Genomic DNA, 24,375 nt, shown 5'->3' on the forward strand with positions numbered 1-24,375 from the left:
TGCTTTCCTGACCACCCTGCTCTTTTGCAGCGAAAGGCTGACCCACAACATCCACTTAGTCTCAGGCTCCCTTTCTGCATGTTAAAGCCCTTCTCCTTTGTCCTTCCTTCCTTTCAGACATCTCTCTAGGACATCTCTCTAGGAGACCCCTTTCTATTTCACCGCTCCCAGGCATCTGCTTTCAGCAGGCAGCCATAGAACACACAACTCAGCTCTCAGCCAGCTGCGCTCACCCCAGAGGCTCTCAGGGAAATGGCACACATGCACGGAAGTCAAGGAGATGATCTGGCCTACCTGGCATGCACTTCCAAGTTCACTTAAAGGCCTTGCCCACTGTGACTGCTTTACCAGGAGGGACAGATGTTCATTTGGGAGCCAGAAGTGTACCCTGGCCCGCAGATGCCAGACAGTTGCAGAAGAAGATGCTGGAAGAGCCCAGCGGATGCAGAGCCACAGCTGAGCTCCTTGGATGGTTTGGGGGGAGGCCCTTTGCACTCAGCTTCTTCTGGGGATTCTCAGGTCCCGTGTGAGGAGATGGAGTCACAGTTGCACCCTGTCCACCTGCAGGCCACCATGCCAGCCTGGAGCCCTGCCATCTCCCTCATCTCTCAGGCTCATCTTCATCTTGGGCCAAGTAGTTGGTTGTCCCTTGAAAACAGACAAGACAGAAAGGATGCGTTAACTCAGCCTCTCCCCACCGAACGCAGTCCGCCATTGCAGTTCCGATTAAATACAGGACATTATCTCACTGTAATGCCCTCCTGGCGGCGTTCCCAGGAAAATTCTAACTAATCATAAAAATAGAAAGAAAAACGCAACCTAAATTCCATTCCTCGTCTTAAATGAGTGATGTGTTCACTTTTATTTATTTTTCTGGAAGCAAGGCGGGAAAAGAAAATGAATTTCAGGGCTTAGAAAAACAAGCTACTAACAGTACTAAGTATAGCCGAGCAGTGGTGCAGACAGCGCCCTTCTAGCAGATGGAGCTGGCATGGCATGGGCACATCCTGGCTGCAAACTTGGAGGATGATCCTGGAGCACCTGGCAGAGTAATGCCAAAATGGGGCAGAGGGCAGAGAGAGGTGTGGGGTTCAATGTAACACCCGTGTGTACATGTGAGGACACACAGACACAGGTACACGTCGCACATGCTAGCCACTCAGTAGCTCTCCTATGGCTCTAGCAGGTAAGGGTTCCTCCAAGCAGTATTTGACCTTTCTCTTGGATCCTTCTTTCTGGCTGCATGGAGTGATTTCTACGCCACCTCTTTAGGAGATCCCTTCAAAGACAAAACAAGGGGTTTGGGATATCTCTCAGTTGGTAGAGTCCTTGCCTAGCATACACAAAGCCCCAGGTTCGATCCCAAGCATGGCATAAACAGGTGTGGTGACACGTGCCTATAATGCCAGGACTAGGGAGGTAGAGACAGGAGGATCAGAAGTTCCAGGTCGTCTTTGGCTACATAGCAATGGCAAGTTTGGTGCTAGCTTGGGGGTACATAAGGCTCCTTCTCAAAAACAGAAGACAGAATAAATAGAAGCCTGCTCTAAAGAATCCATATCCCAACTCCAGGCCAGGTATGGACATTCTAAACCCATCCTTCATTGGAGCCATGAGACTGTAATCGATGCAAAACTGCGTAGTTGGTTAACTTGGTGGTTGCTCACTCTGTTACCTCATTTGTCTCATAGTAACTGTCCATAAACATCTGTCTGAAGGGAGGGTTGATGATCTGCCCACCTATACGTGGTACGTTATATGATTTTGGCAGGATCCAGGCTTAGCAGCAACCAAGAGCTGTGGAATGGGATCACAGCTGGTGGCCACCAGACTGAGCATCAACCTCCTCCCCAACAATGTGTCCTCTTTCCCTCTAAGAAGTGTTTGCAAGATACACGACAGGAAAGTTCAAAATCCCCAAAGCCAGCTTCTGTGTTCAGGGATGAAAAGGAAGTAAAAGACACGCCTCCATGCCGCCTCCCTCTCTCTGAACCATTAGCAGCCCAACCATCCCCCATCATATAGCTCCAGCCCTGGAAATGGGCACTGCTACTTGATAGCCAAGTTCTAGCTGGGCTAATTAAGCATACTGAGCTAATAACCTTCCATTTTGGGACCAGTATTATTCATAATTTAATGTATTGTTGCTGAAACATCAACCTTTCGACAACTGGCATGTTGCCCGCAGCAGCCCAAGTGCTGACCATCTTTCAGTAAAATGAGTATTATTGTTAAAACAGGTATAAATCATTCATGGCTGCAGCTTTTGTGGCAGACCCTACGCGAAAATAAGCAGTAAGCCGGGTAATTTATTTACCTTTTGGTGATTATTTTTTATGATTTTATGATCATATTCAACGATTCATAAATATTGGCCAGGTGCCATTTTGTAATCATTTTACATTTTAACTATTAGTGAGGCGGTTCTGCTTTTCATCTTTAAAATTTTCAGGATTGATATTCAGCCACTTAATCCAGACACCAAGGCAATTTTATTGGGCTGAGGGGGGGGCGGGGAATAACTAAGTGTTCAGGGCCCCTTCATTTGAACAAACCACTTTCAACAGAGCCATTTGGAGTGTCCGACTTGTTACACACAACACTGCACTCGGGGCGACAAAGTTTCTTTGAAGTTTAACACACGGAGGGGGCCTTGAAATTGGAATAAGAGCCCAGGAAAACAGTTAACAAGCTTCTGGTTGGGAAGAGGATGGCGGCCTGGAAATGTTGGCTCTCAGCCAAGAAGGTTGGCTTGACTCTAGCCCTACTCCCAGCACCTGGTTGGGGAATGTGATTACAGTCCCCCGCGGATCTGGAAACTTCTTTATTACCCTCCTGCCTGCTTCTGCTGCCCGTGTCAGCTTTGGGCTCCCCAAAACGGTTCCAGAAGAATGGACTCCCCCCTGTCCCCACGACAGCAAGCAGGAGCTGGGGTGTGTGTGTGTGTGGGGGGGGGAGCTGAGAATCGGTGGGGTCTTAGAAGACTGGCATCCTTTCATGGGATCTTCCACTGTCCCTTCACTCTCCTAAAACCATGAAACGAGAGTTCCTAGTAAGTAAGTAGCAGAAGCCAAGGGTAGCCTGGTGGGAGGAGACAGGCTGGAAAAGGCGGAACATGTGACATCGTGTTAAATCTCTTCCTCTAGGCTGGGGTGCTCTCTGCAAGTGAGCTTGCTTCAGGGAGCTCATGCCCTGTCAGGCATGTTGGCCCAGAGGGGCCTCAGCCAAACAAGGCTGGAACTTTTGCCCTGGACATAGATGATGAGATCTTGAAACACAGCCATGGTTATGTTATAAACAAACTCCCACATCCATCCAGGAGCCCAAGCAGGAAAGAAGAATGGGTTATAGTGCTTTCTGGAATGCTTGGGACAGAGAAGCCCAGCGACAGACAGACTCTGGTGTTTTTTTTAGTTGTGTTGTTGTTGTTGTTGTTCTGTTTGTTTTTTTGTTTCCCTCTGCCTCCTGCTTATTTCCCGCCTTGCAGCTTTGATGATCCTTTTCAATTGCATTCTGGCTTTAGGGTTTATCTAGACAACTTTCAGGAACTGGCTCTCTCCTTTGACTTTGAGGCAGGGTCTCTCTTGGTTCTGCTTCCAGGCCACATACTCCAGGCTGGCTGGTCGGTCTCTGCCCAGCCTCACCTTGTCACAGGAGTGCCGGGACTACAGATGCACACCACTGCATCTGGCTTTGCACCTGGGTTCCAGGGATCAAACACAGGCCACCAGGCTTGTTCCAGGACTTTTACCTGCTAAGCCATCTCCTTGGCCTCCCATTTTAATGACTTTTAAGTGTGTACTTCGAGGTCATTAATCACATTCATGATGTTAGGCAACTATCACTATATTCTAAGATTTTTCATCACCATAAACAGAAACTCTGTCTTCATTAAGCAATATGTCCTTCCCGCCTCCTCCTCCACCTCAGCCCCTGTCCCTGGAAATCTCTAATCCACTTTCTTTCTCTACAATTTTTTTCTTCTCGACAGCTCATATAAACGATACTGTGCAATATTTTTTCTATTGTGCCAGGCATACTTCCCTAAGTATAACACTTTTAAGAGTTTATCCTTGTTAGAGCATGTAAGTGAACCTAATTCTTTTTTAGGGTAACTAATATTCCATTATGTATACATTTTGTTCATCCATTCATTAATTGTTAGGCGCTTGGGCTGTTTCTGTCTTTTGGCTACTGCAATAATGCTGGACATAAATGTGCAAGTATCTCAATTCCTATTTATATATGCATATGTCTGTATCTGTGGTATGCATGTGTGTATGTGTGAGTTCATGTGTGCGGGTGCCTGAATGGGGAGTGAATGTATACACATGTGTGGAGGCCTGCTGTTGATGTCGGGTGTCTTTTTTGATGACGCTTTACCTCATATATGGTGCCAGGGTCTCCTGCTGAGCCTAGAGCTCTGAGCATCCCCTGTCTCCAGCTCCTGTATACTGAGATTACAGTCGGGCTGCCATACCCTCCTGGCTTTTACATGGGTTCTTGGTATCTGAATTCCAGTCCTACTGAGCTATCTCCTCAGCCTTATATATGGAGATAGGTAGGTAGGTAGATAGGTAGGTAGACATATATACATACATACATACATACATACATACATACATACATACATACATACAGATAAACATGGCCTCACTATGTAGTCCTGGCTGGCCTGGAACTTTCTGGTAGTACAGGCTGGCTTCAAACTTACAGAGATACTCTGCCTCCTGAGTGCTTGGATTGAAGGCATGTGCTGTAAAACCTAGTCTCTAAATATATTTTGACCATCACTGTTTTTTCATTAAAAGGTCACTCACTGTACATTATGTACTCTGAGCCACCTTGATCTTGGATGCTCTGCCTGTTTTCTTAGCAGATCTGGCCTAGACCTACATTACAAAGCCATGCTCGCCAGGGATTCCTCTCCAGCTATCCTGTTATACCATGGCTTCAGGGGTCTTTTACAGGCACCCCTCAGCATTGCTAAGGCCAGTGCTGGTTGTGACTCTTCTGCATCAGGAACTTACTCTTTCAATACAGGGCTTGCTAAAACAGGCTGCTTCTCCGGTAAGCCAAAGAGCAAATTAAGAGACAGCATAACCTGGGATGAGTGAAATTCCCTTTCAAATCATGTCAGCCAGAGCAGATGTTGTCATGAAATTTGATGTTATGGATTTATTTCCTAATACAAAGTCTGAAAGGGAAAACAGCGTAAGAGATGAAATATGAATTGGACATGTCTATAGAGTGTGAATTGGATTCAAGACAAAATATTGTGAATGGTTAATAGGGTCAGTCTAAGTATACTTGTTGAAATAATCTCTTGGATATGCAAATGTTCTGAGAACTACACTGTCAAATATCTATTGTGCCCTCTTATCTGTGTGTTCACAGAACTCCTACATGTAATAACAAATGAAAACTGTGAATCTCAAAAATAATGTCACCCTAAAATAATACTTCTCTTTGAATAGTAATTTTTGTTGTCAGGGTTTTATTTTATTTTATGTTTGACACATACTAGCCTGCCGGGTCCTTAACATAGCAGTCTTTAAAATGAGGTGAACTTAGATGTGCAGCAGGGTAGGAAGGGGTGAGGGCAGGCTGCATGTTCCACTTATCCGGGGTTGTACAGCCTGCCGCTAGCCTCTGCCAGGCCTTGGTATTTTCCCGGAGGAATGTCTCCTGACCACAGGCCCCTCTGGGTAGAACTCCCTTTCTCGGAACACTGTCTTGATGGCTTGAGATGCATGATACAGCCACCATCTCACCACGGTAAGCAGCCCATTACACATGAGGATGGCCAAGGAGAGTTCAGATGGAGGATGCCGGCACGAAAGCCAAAGGATTCACTGTTATGACAATTTCTAGGGTGCTACTATCCAGCTGGTCACTAAGCCACGTAGCCAGATGGATTGGGCTTTCTTCCATTGCTTTCCCTCATTTCTGAGAACTGGGAACAGAGTGGATGGATGAAGCAGAGACAAGAGGGACAGCAGATAGATGACCCCACATAGTACTCACGTTCTAGAACAATCTATAATCCATGGTAGCTACTAAAAATGTACTTCAGATGAAATGAATCAATATCAGAGTTGACCCGAACTGACTGATGGGTGTGACCTAGCTTAACTGTGCAGGAGACTGGCAGAATTCGGCACACAGAAACAGCAGGAAGTGGGGGAGTGTAAAATAATCCGATTATCCCACATAAATAAGAGTACCTCTCACTTTTCCCAGTTACAAGTTGGAACTCAATGCCCAGAATCCTCTGAAACAAAGGCTTCTGAAGGCCAAACATCTGGAAACAGCTGGCCCTCGGTCCCCACCTATTGCTCTGTATCCATTCTTTGGGTGCATCATGTCATCCCTTAGTACTTGTCACGTTTCTCATTTCCGCGTTCGTTTCCTGCCCACCACAGCCCATCTACCCCGAATCCTAGCAACGTTGAGCCCTGCTTGCTTTCTTCTTGGCCAATGTGACACACACTTCAGTGTCTCCTTTCCTCTCCCTCGGTCCGTACGCACAGTTCAAGCAAGTCTCTCAGCGTGCTCCTCCGACCCCCGTCATCAGAAGTTCTCATGGTATTATCTAAATATACCAATGAATGGGATCCTTCAAAAGTATACTATATCAGAACTCCTCAGGGGACTCTTAGACTCTCCTCTCCACTCGGAACTGACAACATTGCCTTCTATCATGATGATCCTGCTAATAAGACATCACATGACTCTGGTGAGCAGCATTCTGTAAGGCTTTTTCTTTCCTGTAGGTGCATGGAACAAAGAATGGGGAGCACCAGAGGGTGGTAATTCTCTCCACCATGTGTTAACAGGAAAGAGAAAGAAGCCTGGAAAAACAGATCAATGCTTTGGAAGCCTAGAATATAGGTATGGTAGGTGGGCACTCTGGAATATTCTAACAAAGCTCTAATACCTTTCCTACGGATTTCTTTTTTTAAAGCCACCAGAACCTGCATATATTGGAAAGTAATACATTTGCTAACAGCATGAAGGCTCTCATTTCTCCACTTTCTTTTTGTGTGTATGTGTGGGTACATATTTACATGCATGCGTAAGCAATGTGTGTGTGGATGTGGGTGCATAGTCATGTGTGTGTATGTGAATATGTGAGTGTATGGGTGCATACTCTTGTGTGTGTGTACATGCATGCATGCATATCTCACATACAGAGGTCAAAGACAACTTGGAATGTTGGTCCTCAGACCACTTCCTACCTTTTGTTTGAGATACTGTCTCTCATTGGCCTGGAACTTCAACAAGGAGACCAGGATTGATGGCCAGAGAGCCCTAGGGATCCACCCCTAAGCTGACAAGCACACATTACTACATTGGGCTTTTATTTGAGTGTTGGGAACTGAACTCAGGCTGTCGGACTTCCTGCAGGTACCTGCTGAGCCATCTTGCCAGCCAACTCCATTTTCCTCTGTGGTTTAGGTCACACTTGGCAAGTAGTTTTTTGTTGTTGTTTCTTTTTCTTTCTTTCTTTCTTTCTTTCTTTCTTTCTTTCTTTCTTTCTTTCTTTCTTTCTCTTTCCTTTTCTTTTCTTTTTTTCCTTTTTTCTTTTCTTTTCTTTTTTTTTTTTTTTTGAGACAGGGTTTCTCTGTGTAGACCTGGCCATCCTGGAACTTTGTCTGTAGACCAGGCTGGCCTTCTACTCAGAGATTCCCCTGCCTCTGCCTCCCGAGTGCTGGGATTAAAGGAATGCAACACCACCATCTGGCTTAAAGAGGAGTTCTAACAGGGTCTTGCAAATGTGGGCCAGTTGGTACCATGCTGACCAAACACTCCTTTGCTGTGAGATCTCCCCCCCACACTGTAGTGCCATCTGTGGCCATTACCCACTAGAACCAATTTTGACAACAGCATAACATCTTTAGACATTGCCAAATAGTCTCTGGGAGCCAAAAATCTCCCCTGGCCGAGAATCCCTCCTGTGTGAAAAAAATCCATGTCTGTGCCATGTAGATGACCAACACTTCTTCCCATTTCAGTTTCAGAATTTCTTGTTTTAGTTAGCAACACTGCTGCTCGGTACCCTCTGGATGCTAATCAGCCAACTTCAGATTGTCCTCACCCCACATCATGAGGAGGCTGCTCCTGCATGGCTTATCTCCCATCTTCACTTCTGGATCTCTAGATTAAGGACTTGACTCACCTCAGGCTTTTCCTAGCTTCTTCCCCCAGGGTTCCTGACACGGCCCTTCTGTCTAGTCTTCGGGTTATTCTTTGCACAGTTAGTTACCTGTTTCTTCTCTTAGACTAGCAATTATGAAGAGTTCCTTTGTTTCGAGTCACTTTCACTTTTCTTTAGCAGGCCTGGCCTAACACTGGTGCAAAAAAAAAAAAAAAATGCCTGTTGACTTGAACAAGTGAATGTCTTGACCACAGGAGGTCTAACTGCAGACAAGCAGTGATGTTTCTACAAGTCTTTCCATCATTGAAACACTTTTCCAATCCCAAGCTCAGTTATTAATTCTCTCTTTGGCACTTATGCCTTTTAATTTATCTCATTTTCCAAGACTTTAATCCACAAAACAAACCAATGCAAAAACCCCCTGGGCTAGCCTGGGGTAAGAGCCCTAGCTTTGTCAGTTTTTGGAAAGTTTGTAACCTCTCTAAGCCTTACTTTCATCTTCTCTAAAGGGGAGCATGAAAAGCGCCTCCCTCAGAGACTGCTATCAAAGTCAAGGGAAAACTAACCCGGAAGTACTTAAATACCTATAAAGTACTTGAGATAGTTCATAGCCCATGGTATAGGATCCAGAACTAGTAGTCCCTGGGTCCTGGTGTTCCTCCATCTGTGTCTTTGTTGAGGTCCTCACTGGATCCCTGTTCTTAGAAGGAGGTTCATATTCCTAATCAAGAATATCCTGGGTCCCCTGCTGTATTTCAGCATCACTGTTTGCAATTGAGCACCCCAAACTGGATTTGCCTCACTTCTCTCCATCAACAAGACCTGTGACCTCAGACTCCGGCGCTGCCCTAACCCTCCCCACCCTGAAGCGTCTCCTCCCATTGGCAGCTCACACTATGATACTGAGAATTAATTGCCTCCTCATTCATGTTTCCACAGCTCTTTGAACCTTCCTCTCTATGTACTTTTCATATTGTATTACAGTTTGCTTGTTTTTGTATCTGAACTCCTCTGGGAGTCCGTGAACTCTCAGGGTGGAGACTATGTCTCAGGCCTTTTTCTGTTCCACTCACAAGGTCTACAAAATTCCAAGGGCTCAATGAATGTTTTCAGGGTTTTTTTAAAGCAGTAGTACCTTTTATGTGTGCTCCCCTCTGCAAAGCCTTTTACACGGATGGTCTTTTGGGAGCTTCCGCTAGGGTTGTTCTGAAAGATACTGAGAGACATATGTAGAAGGCAAGGCCAGGAGTTGAACAATTGAGCCCAAATCTCAAGTTAACAGAAAGTCCTGACTCCTCAATTCCCTTGTTCACAGCTCATTGTTTCTCAGAGACTATGGATGTTGGATATCATGGAGAAGAAATGGCCACACCCACTGAGACAAGGGAAATCTTTCTGTCATGTTGTTAAGTGAACCTGTCTCCACCTGGAGTGTTAAGAGGTCTTCGGAAGGGTTGCCATGATAGTTGGGAGGTGTGCTCTGTTTAGCCCCCACGTTTGGAATTAGATGCCACCAACGGCTTCAAATACGGTCATTTGACCCAGTTAGTCAGGAGAAGAGTATGTTCTCTTTTTGAGCTATCTATAGGAATATTTGCCAACGAAGGCAGGCTAGCCCATGGTTCATAGGCTCAATGATCTAATAGCATGGAGACAGGGGCTGAAGAGATGGCTCAGTGGTTAGGAGCACTTACTGTTCTTGCAGATGACCTGGGTTCAGTTCTCAGCACCCACATAGTGGCTCACAACAGTCTGTAACTCCAGTTCTAGGGGATTGATGCCTACTTCTGACCTATGCAGACACTGTACATACATGAAAAACACTGTATCTAAATCTATGTCTCTATGTCTCTATATCTCTATGTCTCTATCTATCTATCTATCTATCTATCTATCTATCTATCCATCCATCCATCCATCCATCCATCCATCCATCCATCCATCTACCTATCTAAATGAATCTAAAACATTAAAAATAAGTAAAAGCATGGAGACAGAAAGGATCTTTAGAGAAAAAAACTTGTGGGCCTCTGTTGACTTTAAGTATAGACTCGACTCTGCTTTCTCTTCATGAACTAACCGTTAACACACAGCTCAAATGTCACTTGCTTTAGGAAGCTTTCCTTGGCCATTCCTTCCTCACCCCACTTCTGTGCTTGTACACACCCTGCTGGAGTTTTGAATTATTCCATCATCCATGTGGTTGAGTGACCAAGGACAAATGTTTCCTTCCTTTGACAGTGAACTCTCTGAAGGCAGGCACGGCCAAAACGTCACTGGACCATTGTCAGAGGGCAAGAGTCCTCAGAACAAAGAGAATTGTGAGCTGTCTGGTCACTCACTTTTCCCAGCCATTTCTTGTGCTCCGTGACATGAACTCTTACTCTAGTACATCTTGGCATACTTTATTTGTAAACAGTTTTTGTTATTTTTTGTTAAATAAAAATACTACACATTGGGGCTAGGGAGGTGACACTCAGTGGCTAAGCGCTTCGGCTGCTCTTCCAGAGGACCTGGGTTTTATTTCCTGCACTTGGCACATGGCAACTTACAACTGTAACTCCGGTTCCAAGGCATCCTACACTATCTCCTGGCCTCTGAGGGCACCAGGCACCCACACGGTACACATACACACATACATGTAGGCAAAACACCCATACACAGAAACAACAACAAAATAATACACTTCATGGCTTTCTATGCCACGTTTCTCATGGCTTATACATCATGGCTTATCCTATATGATCTTTATCTCCGGCCCCCCCCCCTCCCGCCGCCGCCGCCGCCGCCGCCGCCGCTGCTGCCGCCGCCGCCGCCGCCGCCTTTTTTTTTAAGACAGGGTTTCTCTGTGTTAGCCCTGGATGTCCTGGAACTCGCTATGCAGTCCAGGCTGGCCTCAAACCCGGAGATTTGCCTGCCTCTGCTTCCCAAGTGTGCCAAAGGGATCAAAGGCATGCACCACCACTGCCAGGCTAAGATCTTTATGATGTTGATTTCCCTGGACCCAGGCTTCTCTCCACTTCCTCCCTCTCTTTGCCCTTATGCACACTGATTTACCATCTTCCACCTCTGTGCTTCTCTCCGTGGAACACCAGTCTGAGCCATAACATTTTCCTGTCACAGACAATCCCTTTTTACATTGCTCTGAAGCCTTAGCAGAATCCTTGTCCCCATGGTATGTTAAGAGCCTCTCCAAGCTTAGCTCTCCAAGCCTCAGCAACCACCTGACTCCTTGTGGTGTTCATGTGATTTCTGCCTCTTTTCAGTTATAACACAAACTCAGGAAGGGCAAGGATCTTGTCTGGTTCTGTTTTTTTCCACCTTGGTGCCAAGGGTTACAGGGCTGGTTAAATTGTGAAATAAGGACCCATAGAATTGAACATTCATCTTCTTTAAAAATAAATAAATAAATCTAATGACATTCAAAGTCTTCACCAACTCTGAGAAGACTTCAAATGCACACTGGCTTTTGGAGGGCCTCAGATTTTGGTCTCCAAGACTTTTGTTCCAGAAGGACGTGATACCAGGGTTAAGCAAGTTGCAAATGTACAAGTTCTCCTCCTCTTTGGGCGAATGATCTTCAAAGGACTTAAAGAGTGGAGCCGTGAGATGGCTGCCATGTCTCCGTCCAGTTTCACTCTCTTTATTGTCCTCTTGGGTCTGGTTAAATCAGTTGACCCAGCTAAAGTGACATTTGCAGTTAGTTTTTTTTTGCAAACTGCAAAATCTTGCACAACACTCAGAAGAGGGGCTGTCGCAATTCTGTACAACTTGGAAACCGTGGGGGCCGATTTGGCCTACGAAATACTGACGTTGTCTCCTAGTCCTCGTCACTTGACATAGGGGCCCTTCCTTGGAAAGTTTAAGCAATCAAAACACTAATCAACTGTTCTTGGACAATAATGCTGGTATGCCTCTGTGCATTCGCTGGGTCTGGGTCCAAGGGGATTATCAGCTGACAGCTATGTAGCAATGTTTGGTCACTATATGGCTGATGAGAAATGGCCCGGGACGCTGTTATCTTCTCAGACATTACTAAGTTTTGTTAATGGTGGGACTAACTTTCCAACTAACTGTTGGCGGGTGAGTAAATCACTGATAATAGTGAAAAAAAGCAGATATTGAAGCATTTTTTTAAAAAAAATGACTAATTGCTTTTATATAGTCGTACCCAACTTGATTGACAAGGAGAAAGGAGCTTCAGAGGTGACTCCTAGTAGAAATGGACATTGCCATGTAGACCGGAACCCTGGTCAGCAGGCACTGTCACAGATACACAGCAGAAGCTGTCCTTTACTAGCACGCCTTCCTAGCTCACCCCAAAATGTTGCTTGTCCCCATCTCTGCACAGCAGTGTGTGTACTTTTCAAGTCTGTTTGCACCTCTGTTGTACTGATGTCTTTATTTCCATTTGGAGAACATCTTGAAGGCAGGACCACGCACTATGGACTTACTTGTTTGTTTGAGACAAGGTCTCATTAGATAACTGAAAATAGCTAAAACTTTACAATATCGTCCAGGCTGGCCTGGAACTAATAATGTGGCCCAGGCTGGCTTTGAATTCGCTGTCCTCCTGCCTCAGCCTCTCGACGCTTGGATTATGGGTATGTATCACCTTGCCTGGCTTGGACTGTGCCTCTTTCTGTTTGAACCCCATGTGCCTGGTACAGGGGACACTTAAGCACGAGGTTAATGGATGGGAAGGGGAAGAGAGGGAGGAGGAGGTGCATATTACTGGAGAAACCAAAGTTTGGCCACACACACACCCCTCCTTCCTCTAGCTTCCCTTTCCAGACTACCCATGAGCACACCCTTTAGGGCCTCCCTGGCTGTCCTGGTCACACCAGTTCCTGCAGAGTGTGGCCACAGTATGGCAATGCCTGCCCTCTTCTTTGCTGCGGCTAGAAGGGAGTTAAAGCTGAGGTTTCTAATTGCTCCCAGGAGGTCTTACTACCTGTTGATTAGGTCCTTTTGGGATCAGCATCAAACCCGACAACAATAATAAACACTCCCTTCACTGGAATTTAGTAACGACCCTGCCTGCCCTGCAGGCCTGGTGGCCATGGGGAGGGGGGACCGGCTGCTATGGGGACTAGAACTGCAGGCCATGGAAAGGGATGCTTCGGAGAGCTGGTATTGGCTCAGAGGTGCAGCTAACAAGTTGGCAAGCACTGGTTTGGAGATATTTTTGGCTGCCCAGCCGCTTTCCTGTTCCTACAGCACGAGGCACCTTAGGGAGGACCCTCCACAGCCAGCTGGGTGACTCAAGAGATGGACCTGGGTGGTCTTTCCACAGGCATCTAGGAGTTTTTGAGAATGGCCTGGTAACTGTTTTCTGCATGTTCTTCCAGAAGGTTCCTTTTTTATATACAATTGTGCGTGGATGAATGTGTGAAGGGGTATGTGAGTGTGTGTGTGGAAAAAGTGTGTATATGTGTGTGTGTGGTGTGTGGTTTCAGTGTTTCTACTGAAAAATGCAGTCATGCTTTTGATGCATCTCAATCTACAATGGAACTACATTCTAATAAATCCGTTGTAAGCTGGAAATACTGTTGGTCAAGGATGAATGTAATCTACAAACAGCATCCGTTAGTGTTTCCTCCCTCCCTCTCTGGCTTCCTTCTTTCCTTCCTCTCATTCCAAAGCCAAATCTGGACTCACAGTCATGGTCCTCTTGCCTCAGCTTCCCAGGGGCTAGAATTATACATGTGCACTACTAAGCCTGGCTTCTTCATCTACCTAAACATGTTCAGAACACTTGCATCGGCCCACTCTCAAGATCATCCAACACAAAGCCTAGTTGATAGCAGTTAAGTGTTGCCTCTCTCATGCGAAGTCCTGAATGCGGTACTGGAGGTGAAAAGGAAGTATAGAATGGTCCTATGGGTACACATTTGTACCACCAGCAAGTAAAACGAAAAAAATGCCTCAATTAAATCATACTGAAGTCTGGGAATATGGGTAAACATTTTGTTAGGCAAACTGCTCTTTTCCTTCCCTGCCAATCTACGCTAGGCATCTTTCCATGCCATTATGTACTTGCCCCAATCTGTTGGGAAGATTTAGAGTAATCCAGAATAAGAACAAAGCAAAATACATTGAACCATTGTCTTCATGTTGAACATTTTGAACACTGCCAATTTCTTGCTACTGCAAATAAAGCTGCAGAGAATATCCTTGTTTTTTTTTTTTTTTTTTCATGTACTTGTACAAGTAGTTTCGTAGTTAAGTTACATTTTAAAAGGCTAGGCTTTCCACAGCCTGGCATAGCACCTGAATATGCCCTCTTCTTGGTCTGTGGATAGTATAAATTCTAAAAAATGTACGTGTGTGAGCCTGAATGAGTTTATGCACATTATGTGTGTACAGGTCCCATTGAAGCCAAGAGAGGGTGTTGGATCTCTTGGAACCGGAGTTACCTGTGGTCGTAAGCCATGATGAGGGCGCTGAAAAGCAAACTGAGGTCCACTGCAAGAGCAATAAGTGCTCTTAAACACTGAGTCATCTCTCTAGTTCCCTAGTATACATTTTTTAGCTAGTTAATTAATTGTGATACTGGTGATAAACCCAAGGCCTAGTGCATGCTGGGCAAGCACTCTGCCACTGTGCTGTCCCTTTAGCCAAGTATAATCTCACTTAGTTGTGATAATTTAATTGTAACAAAAGATATCTCAATAATGCTTTCATTTCAATTTTTTATGGCATCACATTTATTATGCAATTTAAAAACAATATGTAAATGTTGACAGAACGTACAAGAATAATTCCGATGTTTCACACACCCTTCAGATAAGTTCATCAGTTATATTTTGTGCCATTTGCTTATTATTTTTTCCTCTCTTCATGTTTACATCTATGCTGTCCAACATGGCACCCACTAGCTAGGCTACAGTGAAGTAGAATAAAATAAATAATTTGATCCTGTGGTCACATCTGTCCTTATGCAGCCCAGGGGCTTGAGAGTCATACATGGTGACTGGCTACCTCATCATCAGAGAAGACTCAGACCATTCTCAGGACAGAAAGTGCCACTGGCCAGCTCCGAGTTAGAGGAATCCATACTCTTTTAACCTTTTAGGATTTAGGTGGAGAAAGTGTATGCATTCCCCCCAAATACTTTAATGTGTACTTCCTGAGAACAAGAGCATTGTGCCACTCTAAGTCAGGATGGGTAATGTCAATATATCAGCTAATATACTCACCACATTGGAGGCTCGTCAAGCCCCCTAAAGTTGAGGCTGGGGATGTAGCTCAGTTGGTAGAGTGTTTGCCTAGCATACACAAAGCCCTGGGTTCCATCCCTAGGTCTCACATGATGAAGGAGAGGACAGAGTCCACAAGTTGTTCTCCTACCTCCACGTGTGTGTGTGTGTGTGTGTGTGTGTGTGTGTGTGTGTGTGTGTGTGTGTATGCAATGAATGAATTAAAATAATGTTTTCATTACAAACTTCAAAAAATCTTTATAGCTCATTTTTCCTGCCCTGATTAAGTTAGGATTATGTTTTTCACTACCTGTGATGAGTCTTTTTGCTGCTGCACCTGAAGAATTAAGAATTTGAGATGTATATCTAGTCTATGAACCCCTCCAAGGTGAGTCGTTTGCCTTATGTGTTTAGCATTAAGAACCAGGCCTAGACGGAAACCAATGACTAGAAAAGTGCCCGGATGAATGGATGGATGAGTGAATGGATGGATGAGTGAATGAATGAAGAATTAATGAATTTCTGCACCCCCTTTTACTCCTCCTTAATTGTCACCCTTCCTCTTCTTTCTCCAAAATCAAAACAGAAAAAAAAAAGACACATACAATTATTTTGGAAACACGTTGTCGAAAAGCCACTCAGGAAAAGGTATTATTAATAGGACTGTAGACTGGCGCCACAGCCTTTGGAAGCCTTTTTGGCAATGTTGATTATTTAGAAAAAGCAGCCTTCCTTGTCCCAGCAATTCCGCCTCTCAGGACTTTCACTGGAGTAGTATGCACACAGGACAGGGCAGGTGGAAGGTGCTGACTGCAGTTGGCAGCAGGGTAGGGCACGTGTGTATCCTCAGGGAATGGTTAAAGACACATAGGGAACACCCACAAACTCAACAACTAATATTTCTCGTATTTTTTTTCAGTACCAGGGACTGAACTTGGCCTTCAGCATGCTAGACTCTAACTGAACTAGCCCTCTTTTACTTCTTATTTCAAGAAAGGGTCTCATCTCATTAAATTTTGCTGGGCTGGGCTTGAATTTACACTGTAAGTCAGAGGTTACTTTCATCCTCTTGCCTCAGCTTTCCAGGTATCTGGGATGTCTGGACAGCATCATTGGTCCAGCTCTAGTCCTTAACTTAGTAAGAAAATATCCACCACCTGATCCGTAATATTAGAGATTTAAGTCATAAGGGGAGGACTGCGGAATACGCTGAGGCACCTGGATAAGACAGGATGGAGCTGTGGACACTGATGAAGATGAACCCTTCCAAGCATCTTAAACTACTAGGGAAACGGGCAACATCACAACACAAAACAGCAGGGAGGTGTGCTATAGTGCTCAGAACCCCAAACTTAATCTATAATCATATGCATGTGAATTAAAATGTGAGGGACATCTACCAAACTGGGTAGGATACCTTGTCACCTTGGGGACAGGCCAGAGTTTCTGCATGTGTTCAGGGGCATTTTCATTTTAGCCTGTTTTCCCCCAGCCCCCCGTGAGGGTGCTGTATGCATGGCCAGTGAAATTAAAAATAAATAAATAAGCACACTAATGGGAGGTCTAACAAGCATGCCAGCTAAAAGAAAGCAGGCACTATTTAAACATTAAAGAACTAAAGGCAGCAGCTGCAGCACTCTCAGAATGAAAATTGACCTGGAGGCCCTTGCTATCCATGACGCCAACCTATATATAATCCAATACACGAAACGCTATGTTCTCATAGGCCTCACCTGCCAAGCTTGTTTATTTATCTTCATAAGACTTCACAGGTTGCATGGGTGGCAAAAAAAGGAAAATAATATTTGTTGTAAGTCTAACATATCCGAAGCATTGTGATATTTGCTATTTCATTCAGCTGTAGACTCTCCAAGAAGCATTACTCTTTTAGTCTATGTGTATTGTTGTAGCAAAGCATCAGAGGCTCGGGGCAGGACAAGGGCTTAGTCAGTTTAGAGTTCTGAAGGTTTAAAAGCAAGGTGCTGGCATTTGCTTGGCTCTTGGTGAAGGCCTTAGCAAGGTTGGCATTATTTTGGCAGAAACATTTATGAAAGAGGTGCTGGGATGAGAAGGAAGGCTTGTTTTACAACAACCAGTTCTCAGGAGAACCAGTTCAGCTTTAATGCCTTCCAAAGATGGTGTTCTCATGATCTAACCACCTTCCCCTAGGTCTCGCCTCTTTGAGATTCCGTCACTTCAACATAGCTGCAGTGGCTACCAATCCTTTAACACATGAACTTCAGGTGGGACAGCTTCAGTGGGCACCAATGCTTTAACACACAGCTACAGTGGCTACCAATCCTTTAACACACAGCTACAGTGGCTACCAATCCTTTAATGCATGGAACTTCAGGTAGGACATACTATGGCTTTCTTAAGAAATGTGCCCCACAGGCTCAAGTGTTGAATGCTTGGATGCTAGGCGGTGGTGGGAACTTTAAGATCTGTGTCCTAGCTGAAGGAAGCACACTGGGGATGTGTTCTGAATTGCATGCCTGGTCTTTGTTCCTCCTGCACACATTCTTACTGTTGTGGCCTTCAGCCTCACCCAAGGCTCAAAGTAATGGATCTGGCTGCCTGCGACCATTGAGCCCGTGAACTGTAAGACCACTCCCCCTCTACCCCACCTTGTCGAGGCATAGTGGCCTACATCTGCAGTCCCAGCACTTGTGAGGCAGCGACAGGGGGGTCAAGGCCGTCCTCAGCTACATGGGAAGTTTGAAGCCAGCCTGGGCTACAGGAGACCCTGTCTCGACAAACAAAACAAAGCTAAAGCTTGAACTCCCCTCTTCCTAAGCTCTGGGGTACTTCGTCACAGCAACAAGCTCGAGGCACACCTGAACCATAGCACTTAGCAGCCTCCATTCTGAGGATGGGAAAACAGGCCTAGGAGATTTTTTAAAAATCATTTTTGTTTACTTATTGTGTGTGTGTATGCTTGGGTGCACATGTGTGCAGAGGTACCCCCAGAAGAGGATGTCAGATCCCCTGGAGGTGGGGTTGCAGATGATTGAGAGCGACCCAGTGTGGGTTCTGGGAACTGAACTCAGGTCCTCTGGAAGAGCAGGAAGTACTCTCAACTGCCCAGCCATCTCTCCAGCCTCTCTCTTTAGTTTTAGGGGTACTTCATTTAAAATCTGGGGAAACTGATTTCAAAGGATGGCTGTAGACAGAGGTGCTTGCCACTAAGCCTGATGCCCTCGGTTCTAACCCCAGAACCCACACAGTGGAGACTGAACTCTCACAGACTGTCCTCTGACTTCAAATACATGCCATGACATGTGGATGCCTGCTCCCCATGCACTTGGGTGTGTGGGCATGGGCACATACACACACATTAAATAATTAGGTAAAGAGATACATAGATAAATAAAGAAATGAATTCCCTGGAGAATGTTCTGAGCTGCTTGACAAACTTCCTCAGGATGTGCTCTCTTCCTCTGCTGCCCACAGCAGCCCATCTCAAGAGAGATAAGAGGGAGGAAAATAAGGAAGTCAGTAGGAGAAGGAGGAGCGAGGTGGGGATGGAGAAAGGTGGGCCCAGAGCAGGCAGTAAAATAAGAAGAAAGGGAGATGGGGGGTAGAGAAAGAAGGGCCTGGGCAGGAGGGGCTGTGGGTACCTGGTCTCATTAACTAAAAAGATGACAAGAGACCACAGGAGATGGATGACTGATTGTTGTTGTTATTGTTATTATTTTGTGGTGCTGGGGATAGAAGCTGTGGCTTCCTGCATACTAAGTCGGCACCCTACCACTGAGCTGTCTCCAACCCTGAATTTTCTTTTTTTGTTCTTCCTTCCTTCCTTTCTTTCTTTCTTTTTTTTTTTTTTTTGAGACAGGGTCTATGTAGATGAGGGTCTTGCACTCATAGAGATCCATCTGCTCTGCCTCCTGAGTGCTGGGATTAAAGGTTGCACCACCACTACCCAGCAGAATGTATTTTTTTAAAGGTAGGTATCATGCTCCAGATTCAAACTCACTATGGAGCTGAGGGTAACCTTGGACTTTCGATCTTACTGCTTCTATCTACTGAGTGTAGGGGTTATAGGTGTGTGCCACCATGCTTGGTTTTAAAATTAAAAAGAAAAAAAAAAAACAAACATTTTCTCCCTGATGGCAAAAAGGAATGGGGAAGTTGAGTGCAGAGGGAACGTGATCTCACCCACTACCATCTTTGTTCTGTTCTGGTAATGCTGGTGCTGGATCCCCAGTGCGGCCACAAGGGCCTGACTGAGCAGGTGGTTTGCTGCAAGTCTTGAGCTAGAACACCCTGGAGTCATGCTGCATGCAGCAGAGCCAAGACCCAACCAAGTTTGTCCATCCTTTTGAAATTGTGAAATGGTGTCATCTACAAAGTACACAGTCAAGAACTATGCAACCGAGTTATTTAAAAAATAAATCACCAAAGCCTCCCTTATAATATTGTAAGTCACCTTTACGATGTTGCAGTGGGCCTCATTCGTGGTTCTCCTGGGGTGCATGCATCTGAAGCTGCAGCCTTGTCTATCACTGTCTCACAGATCTTCCAAATTTGCCCTTTGCCCTTGACACAGTTTCCAAATGATGGAGAGACCCGCACAGCAGCAGCTAAGCAGGGGAAGCAGGGGAACTCGGGTGATGGAAGGAAAGAGAAAGAAGAGAGGGAGCGAGAAGGAGGAAAGAGTAGAGAGAGAGAGAGTGACAGGAGGAGGGTGACGAGAGGGACAGGAGCGGTCACAGTAAAGCAGACGGGGCAGTGAGGCCAGGAGGCGGGGAGGCTGGCGGAGATGGGAAGGGAAGAAGAAAGGCATTTTAGACTCCCAGGGAGGAACTCGGTGAGATCTTTCACCATATCCTGGAGGTTAATAAACTGGGCCGGGAAATTAAGAATGAGTTCTAATTGAGGGTTAGCAAAAAGCCCGAGGAAGTGCAAATGCTTCTGCTAGCGTCCATCTAGCTGCCTCCCAGAAATGAAAAATCCCAGCCCGTGAGATATATGAGCCATGTCTCTCCACACCCATGTCCATGTTAGAGCCTGGGGAATGAGGTATCTTCTAAAGTGTTGCTTTAATGTGAGTAATTATAATTAAGCAAGAACATCATAGGCTATAATCACATACACCCACTCTGGGAACTACTGGGAAGAGGCAAGTGCTGCCACAAATGCACAGGAAGGAATGTTCTAGAAGAGATAACAGGATGTAAAAACAAACATGGAAGCCTTAGTCCCCACTGCTACAATAAAACACGTGTCCATTTTGATATTTCAAAAGCACCAGGCTTAAATCAAGTGGTTTTCTCTACGATTGAGCTGCTTTTAAAAATATTCCCAGGGGACTAGATTCTGCATATAGATTGCTTTTTGTGTGTTTTGGGGGAAGGGAAAAGTAGTGTCTCATATAGCCTAGGATAGCTCTGAACCTACCATGTAGCCAAGGATGACCTTAAACACCTGATTCCTGTGTCCTCTTCCCAAGGGATAGGTTACAGATGGCTCCCCCACACATGGCACCCCCCAACATTTATTAATTTAAAAGTCTTTTTACATTTATTTATTCTGTGTGTGTACATGGGCATATGTGTGGGAGTGGCCATGCCACGGCATACATGTGCAGGCCAAAGAACAGCTTGCAGGTTCGGGAATTGAACTTAGGTCTTTAGGCTTGGTGGCAAGCACCATCACTCACTGAGTCATCTCCCTGACCCTGTCTTTTTGTTTGTTTTGTTGCTGTTGTTCATGGGACTCATTTTCTGAGTACATTTTGTAATAGTTTTACACTGTGGTTGTTGGAAAGTTGGAATTCTATTAGCTGAAGTTGAATTTTTAATATTCTTCATTAATCATCCCTTAAGTTATAAAAAAATTTGGGTAGTCTCATTTTGGGGCTTTTCTCTAAGGAGCCCAGCTCCAGCTCCCGCAGTAGAGAGCTGGCCTGTTTTGATCCTGGAGCAGTTCATAGACCAAAGGTGGTCACTTTCTCCACTCTGACATCCTAGGACCTACTGTGACTATCCAGAAGAGTCCAGAGGATCTGTGTTCAGCTTCTCTCTCTCTAGGCCATCTTTGTTGACTATCAATTCAGAAGCCAATCAATCCCTGATGCATCGGCACCAACTGCTGTCGGAACCTGACCCCAACACTGGCTGCCCATCATCTTCAGTAGCAGACCTTGCTGAATTTGTGCCTGGAAGGAGCTCATTGGGTCTGACCCACTGACCCAAGGTCTACTCTTCCTCAGGGTTCCATGGTGGTAAAGCTGTTATCCATGCTTGATTTCTGTGCTCTGTAGCTTAGACTGAGAGACAACTTCCAGGAAGAAAGATTTATTTTAGTTCATGGTTTCAGAGGATCTGGTCTGCAGTTACTTGGCCCCTGTGCTCAAGCAGAATGTCATGATAGTGGGAGAGGATTGCAGAAGAAGCCCTTACTCCGAGGTGGACGGGAAGTAGAGAGAGAGAGAGAGAGAGAGAGAGAGAGAGAGAGAGAGAGAGAGAGAGAGAGAGAGAGAGAGAGAGAGGAGAAAGAGGAGCAAGGCATGGGCCTTATATATAACCTTCAAGGACACATACTCCTTGCCTCCCAAACTCTTTACAGCCTCCCCAAATGGTTGCCACAAGCTGTGCCCCAAGTATTCAAAGCATGAACCTGTGGGGAACCTTCCATATTCAAGCTATAAAAGCTTTATTCGGTGTCCCACACTTCCTACCGTCTCTTAGCATCTAGAATGATGATACAAACATTTTGGGGTACCTGTTCTAGGGAAGGTACGGTGCTAGATAGCTTGCATCTTCCATTTGATCCTTACAATTTTAGGAAGCATTATTCCAGCTTTAAAGAAGAGGAAATGAGGTGTGAGAATGTTCAGGTTAGTGTTAATGTCAACCTGAGTTACTCATGAGACAAGCCCTCCAGGCACACCAGTGAGGCATTGTCTTGATTACATTAATTGAGGATGGAAGATGGTGGGCAGCCAGGGTGAGGGTCCCAGTTTCCATTGTGAGTGGCACCATTCACTGGGACCCGGGTTGTGATCTGTATAAATGTGAGAAATGATAGTGAACAACATCATGGATTCCCTTCCCTCTGCCTCCTGACTGTGGATTCGATGTGTCCAGCTGCCTCTAGTTCTTGCCTTCTCCACCATGATATTCTCTAACCTCTAACTGTGAATCACAACAAAGCCTTTCTCCCTTAAGTTGCTTTTGCCTGGGTACTTTATCACAGTGACAGGAAAAATAAAGACAGAGAACTCATTTAAGTTCACATCATTTGTGATGAAGCCAGGACTTACACCAGGGTCATCTCCCTCTTAAAGGTTTGTCCCCACCCCTACCCCTTCATTATCAGCTTCAGTCCCAAAACCTTTAGGGTCTTGGGGGATTGCTTTTACCTTAGGAAATCCAGATATGCTAGAGAAAAGGGCTTCCTTGAAAACGCCCCTGAGCTCCTTAGCAGGGATTGGCTGGAAGCTATTATTCTCTTCAAGGTATTCTCCTAAGGATAAAGATGGCTTACAGAGCGAGGCTAATCCTCAGAATGAGGAAGGGAAGTGTCAACCAGGAAGTATTGTGAGAAACACACTCTAGGATGAGGAACATCAAGTGGAGAAGGCCAGTTATGGCCAATGAGGGTGCTTGACCCAGGCTGAAAGATTCCGTTACTAGTCACAAAGAAAGGGAGGGTGGGATTTATTTATTTATTTATTTTTTAAATCTAGGAATGCAGCCTGGGTACCTATCACATCTTAATCTGGGGGAAAGCATTCAGGCTGTTGGCGTGAGATGGCCATTATTGATAGGTTTCAATAAAGTACTATGACAAGCTGAAGGTGGCCTGCTTTTCCAGCAGAAAGGGAAGTGGCCAGGGCTTTGCTAAGAGAGGTCCTTTCAGCATGTGTCGACCACGCAGGATGGCTGACAGTTCTGACTCAGGGGCCATGCAGGCCTTGAAAGCTGCATTTTCTATCTTAAATACAAGTTAATATCCAGAAATTGCTCATTGTGCTCTCGCGCTCTCTCTCTCTCTCTCTCTCTCTCTCTCTCTCTCTCTCTCTCTCTCTCTCTCTCTCTCTCTCCCTCTCTCTCTCTCCCTCTCTCCTCTCCTCCCCTCCCCTCCCCTCCCCTCCCCTCCCCTCCCCTCCCCTCCCCTCCCCTCTCCTCTCCTCTCCTCTCCTCTCACTGTATATTTCAATATGGCCTTGAACAAACCGTCCTGTATCTCCCTTGTGTGAAGATTACAGGGCCGCAGAAGGTTCTTCATGAGACCAGAATGCAGCAAAAGATTGACCTACCTTCTCCTCAGTCTCCTGCCCTGTAAATATTCTCTGACAGAGAAAGAGAAAATCCATCCATGTGTTTCACAAAGTCCTGACGGGAAACAGTATAAAGGTGAATTACAAAAACCTTTCTATGAAAAAAAAAAAAAAGCAAACCCCTCTACGAAAGCATCGTTTGAATTTCCTTTGGAGCAGATGCTTCGGCCATGCATCGAGGAACCTAAACTAAGTAGTGCTTTCACACCCTGGGCGTGGCCCATTAGTGGGTCGTAGATCCATCTGCTGGGCTAGGGCCGGTCACCAGCTTTGCCTTTACTTTGCCTCCTTCCTATTTAAAAAACTGAGCTGTGGGTACAAGGATAAAGGTTTAGAATGTAGTTAGGGACTACACCCGTTTAGTGGAAGAATGTATATGTAACAGCAATTAAAGAAAAAGGGGCCGTGAATTTGAGCGAGGGGGTGGTGCACACGGAAGGGATTGGAGGGAAGAAAGAGCAGGGAGAGTTACATTGTACCCCTCAAAATTACAGAAAAAATAAATTAGATAACCACTAAAAAATAAAGTGAACAAGACATCACAGGCCACACACACCGAAGAGAAATACTGTAGCATGAAACTTGTGATTTGGTTATATTATACACAATACGTGCGTAATTGTATACTGGATCATGAAGTGAAATTTGTTTCACATTATTGGTAGAGTCCTTAAAGTCTGAAAACAGATAGTCCTGGAAGATTGACAAAGCATAGGATTTTT

The 24,375-nt window shown here is 45.3% G+C and overlaps 1 long non-coding RNA gene across 2 annotated transcripts in view; it reads right to left on the minus strand.

Moving 5' to 3' along the window:
- Nucleotides 1–294: 294 nt before the first annotated feature.
- LOC128104462 (uncharacterized) overlaps nucleotides 295–24,375 on the minus strand; it is a 732,114-nt gene continuing 708,033 nt past the window's right edge. For both annotated transcript variants that reach the window (XR_008216011.1, XR_008216010.1), the window contains exon 5: nucleotides 295–648. This is a non-coding gene — a long non-coding RNA (uncharacterized LOC128104462). The remainder of the gene's footprint in view (nucleotides 649–24,375) is intronic.

The sequence above is a fragment of the Peromyscus californicus genome, unplaced genomic scaffold (assembly GCF_007827085.1).
Source record: "Peromyscus californicus insignis strain IS unplaced genomic scaffold, ASM782708v3 Scaffold_8__1_contigs__length_139910024, whole genome shotgun sequence".
Classification (NCBI taxonomy): domain Eukaryota; kingdom Metazoa; phylum Chordata; class Mammalia; order Rodentia; family Cricetidae; genus Peromyscus; species Peromyscus californicus.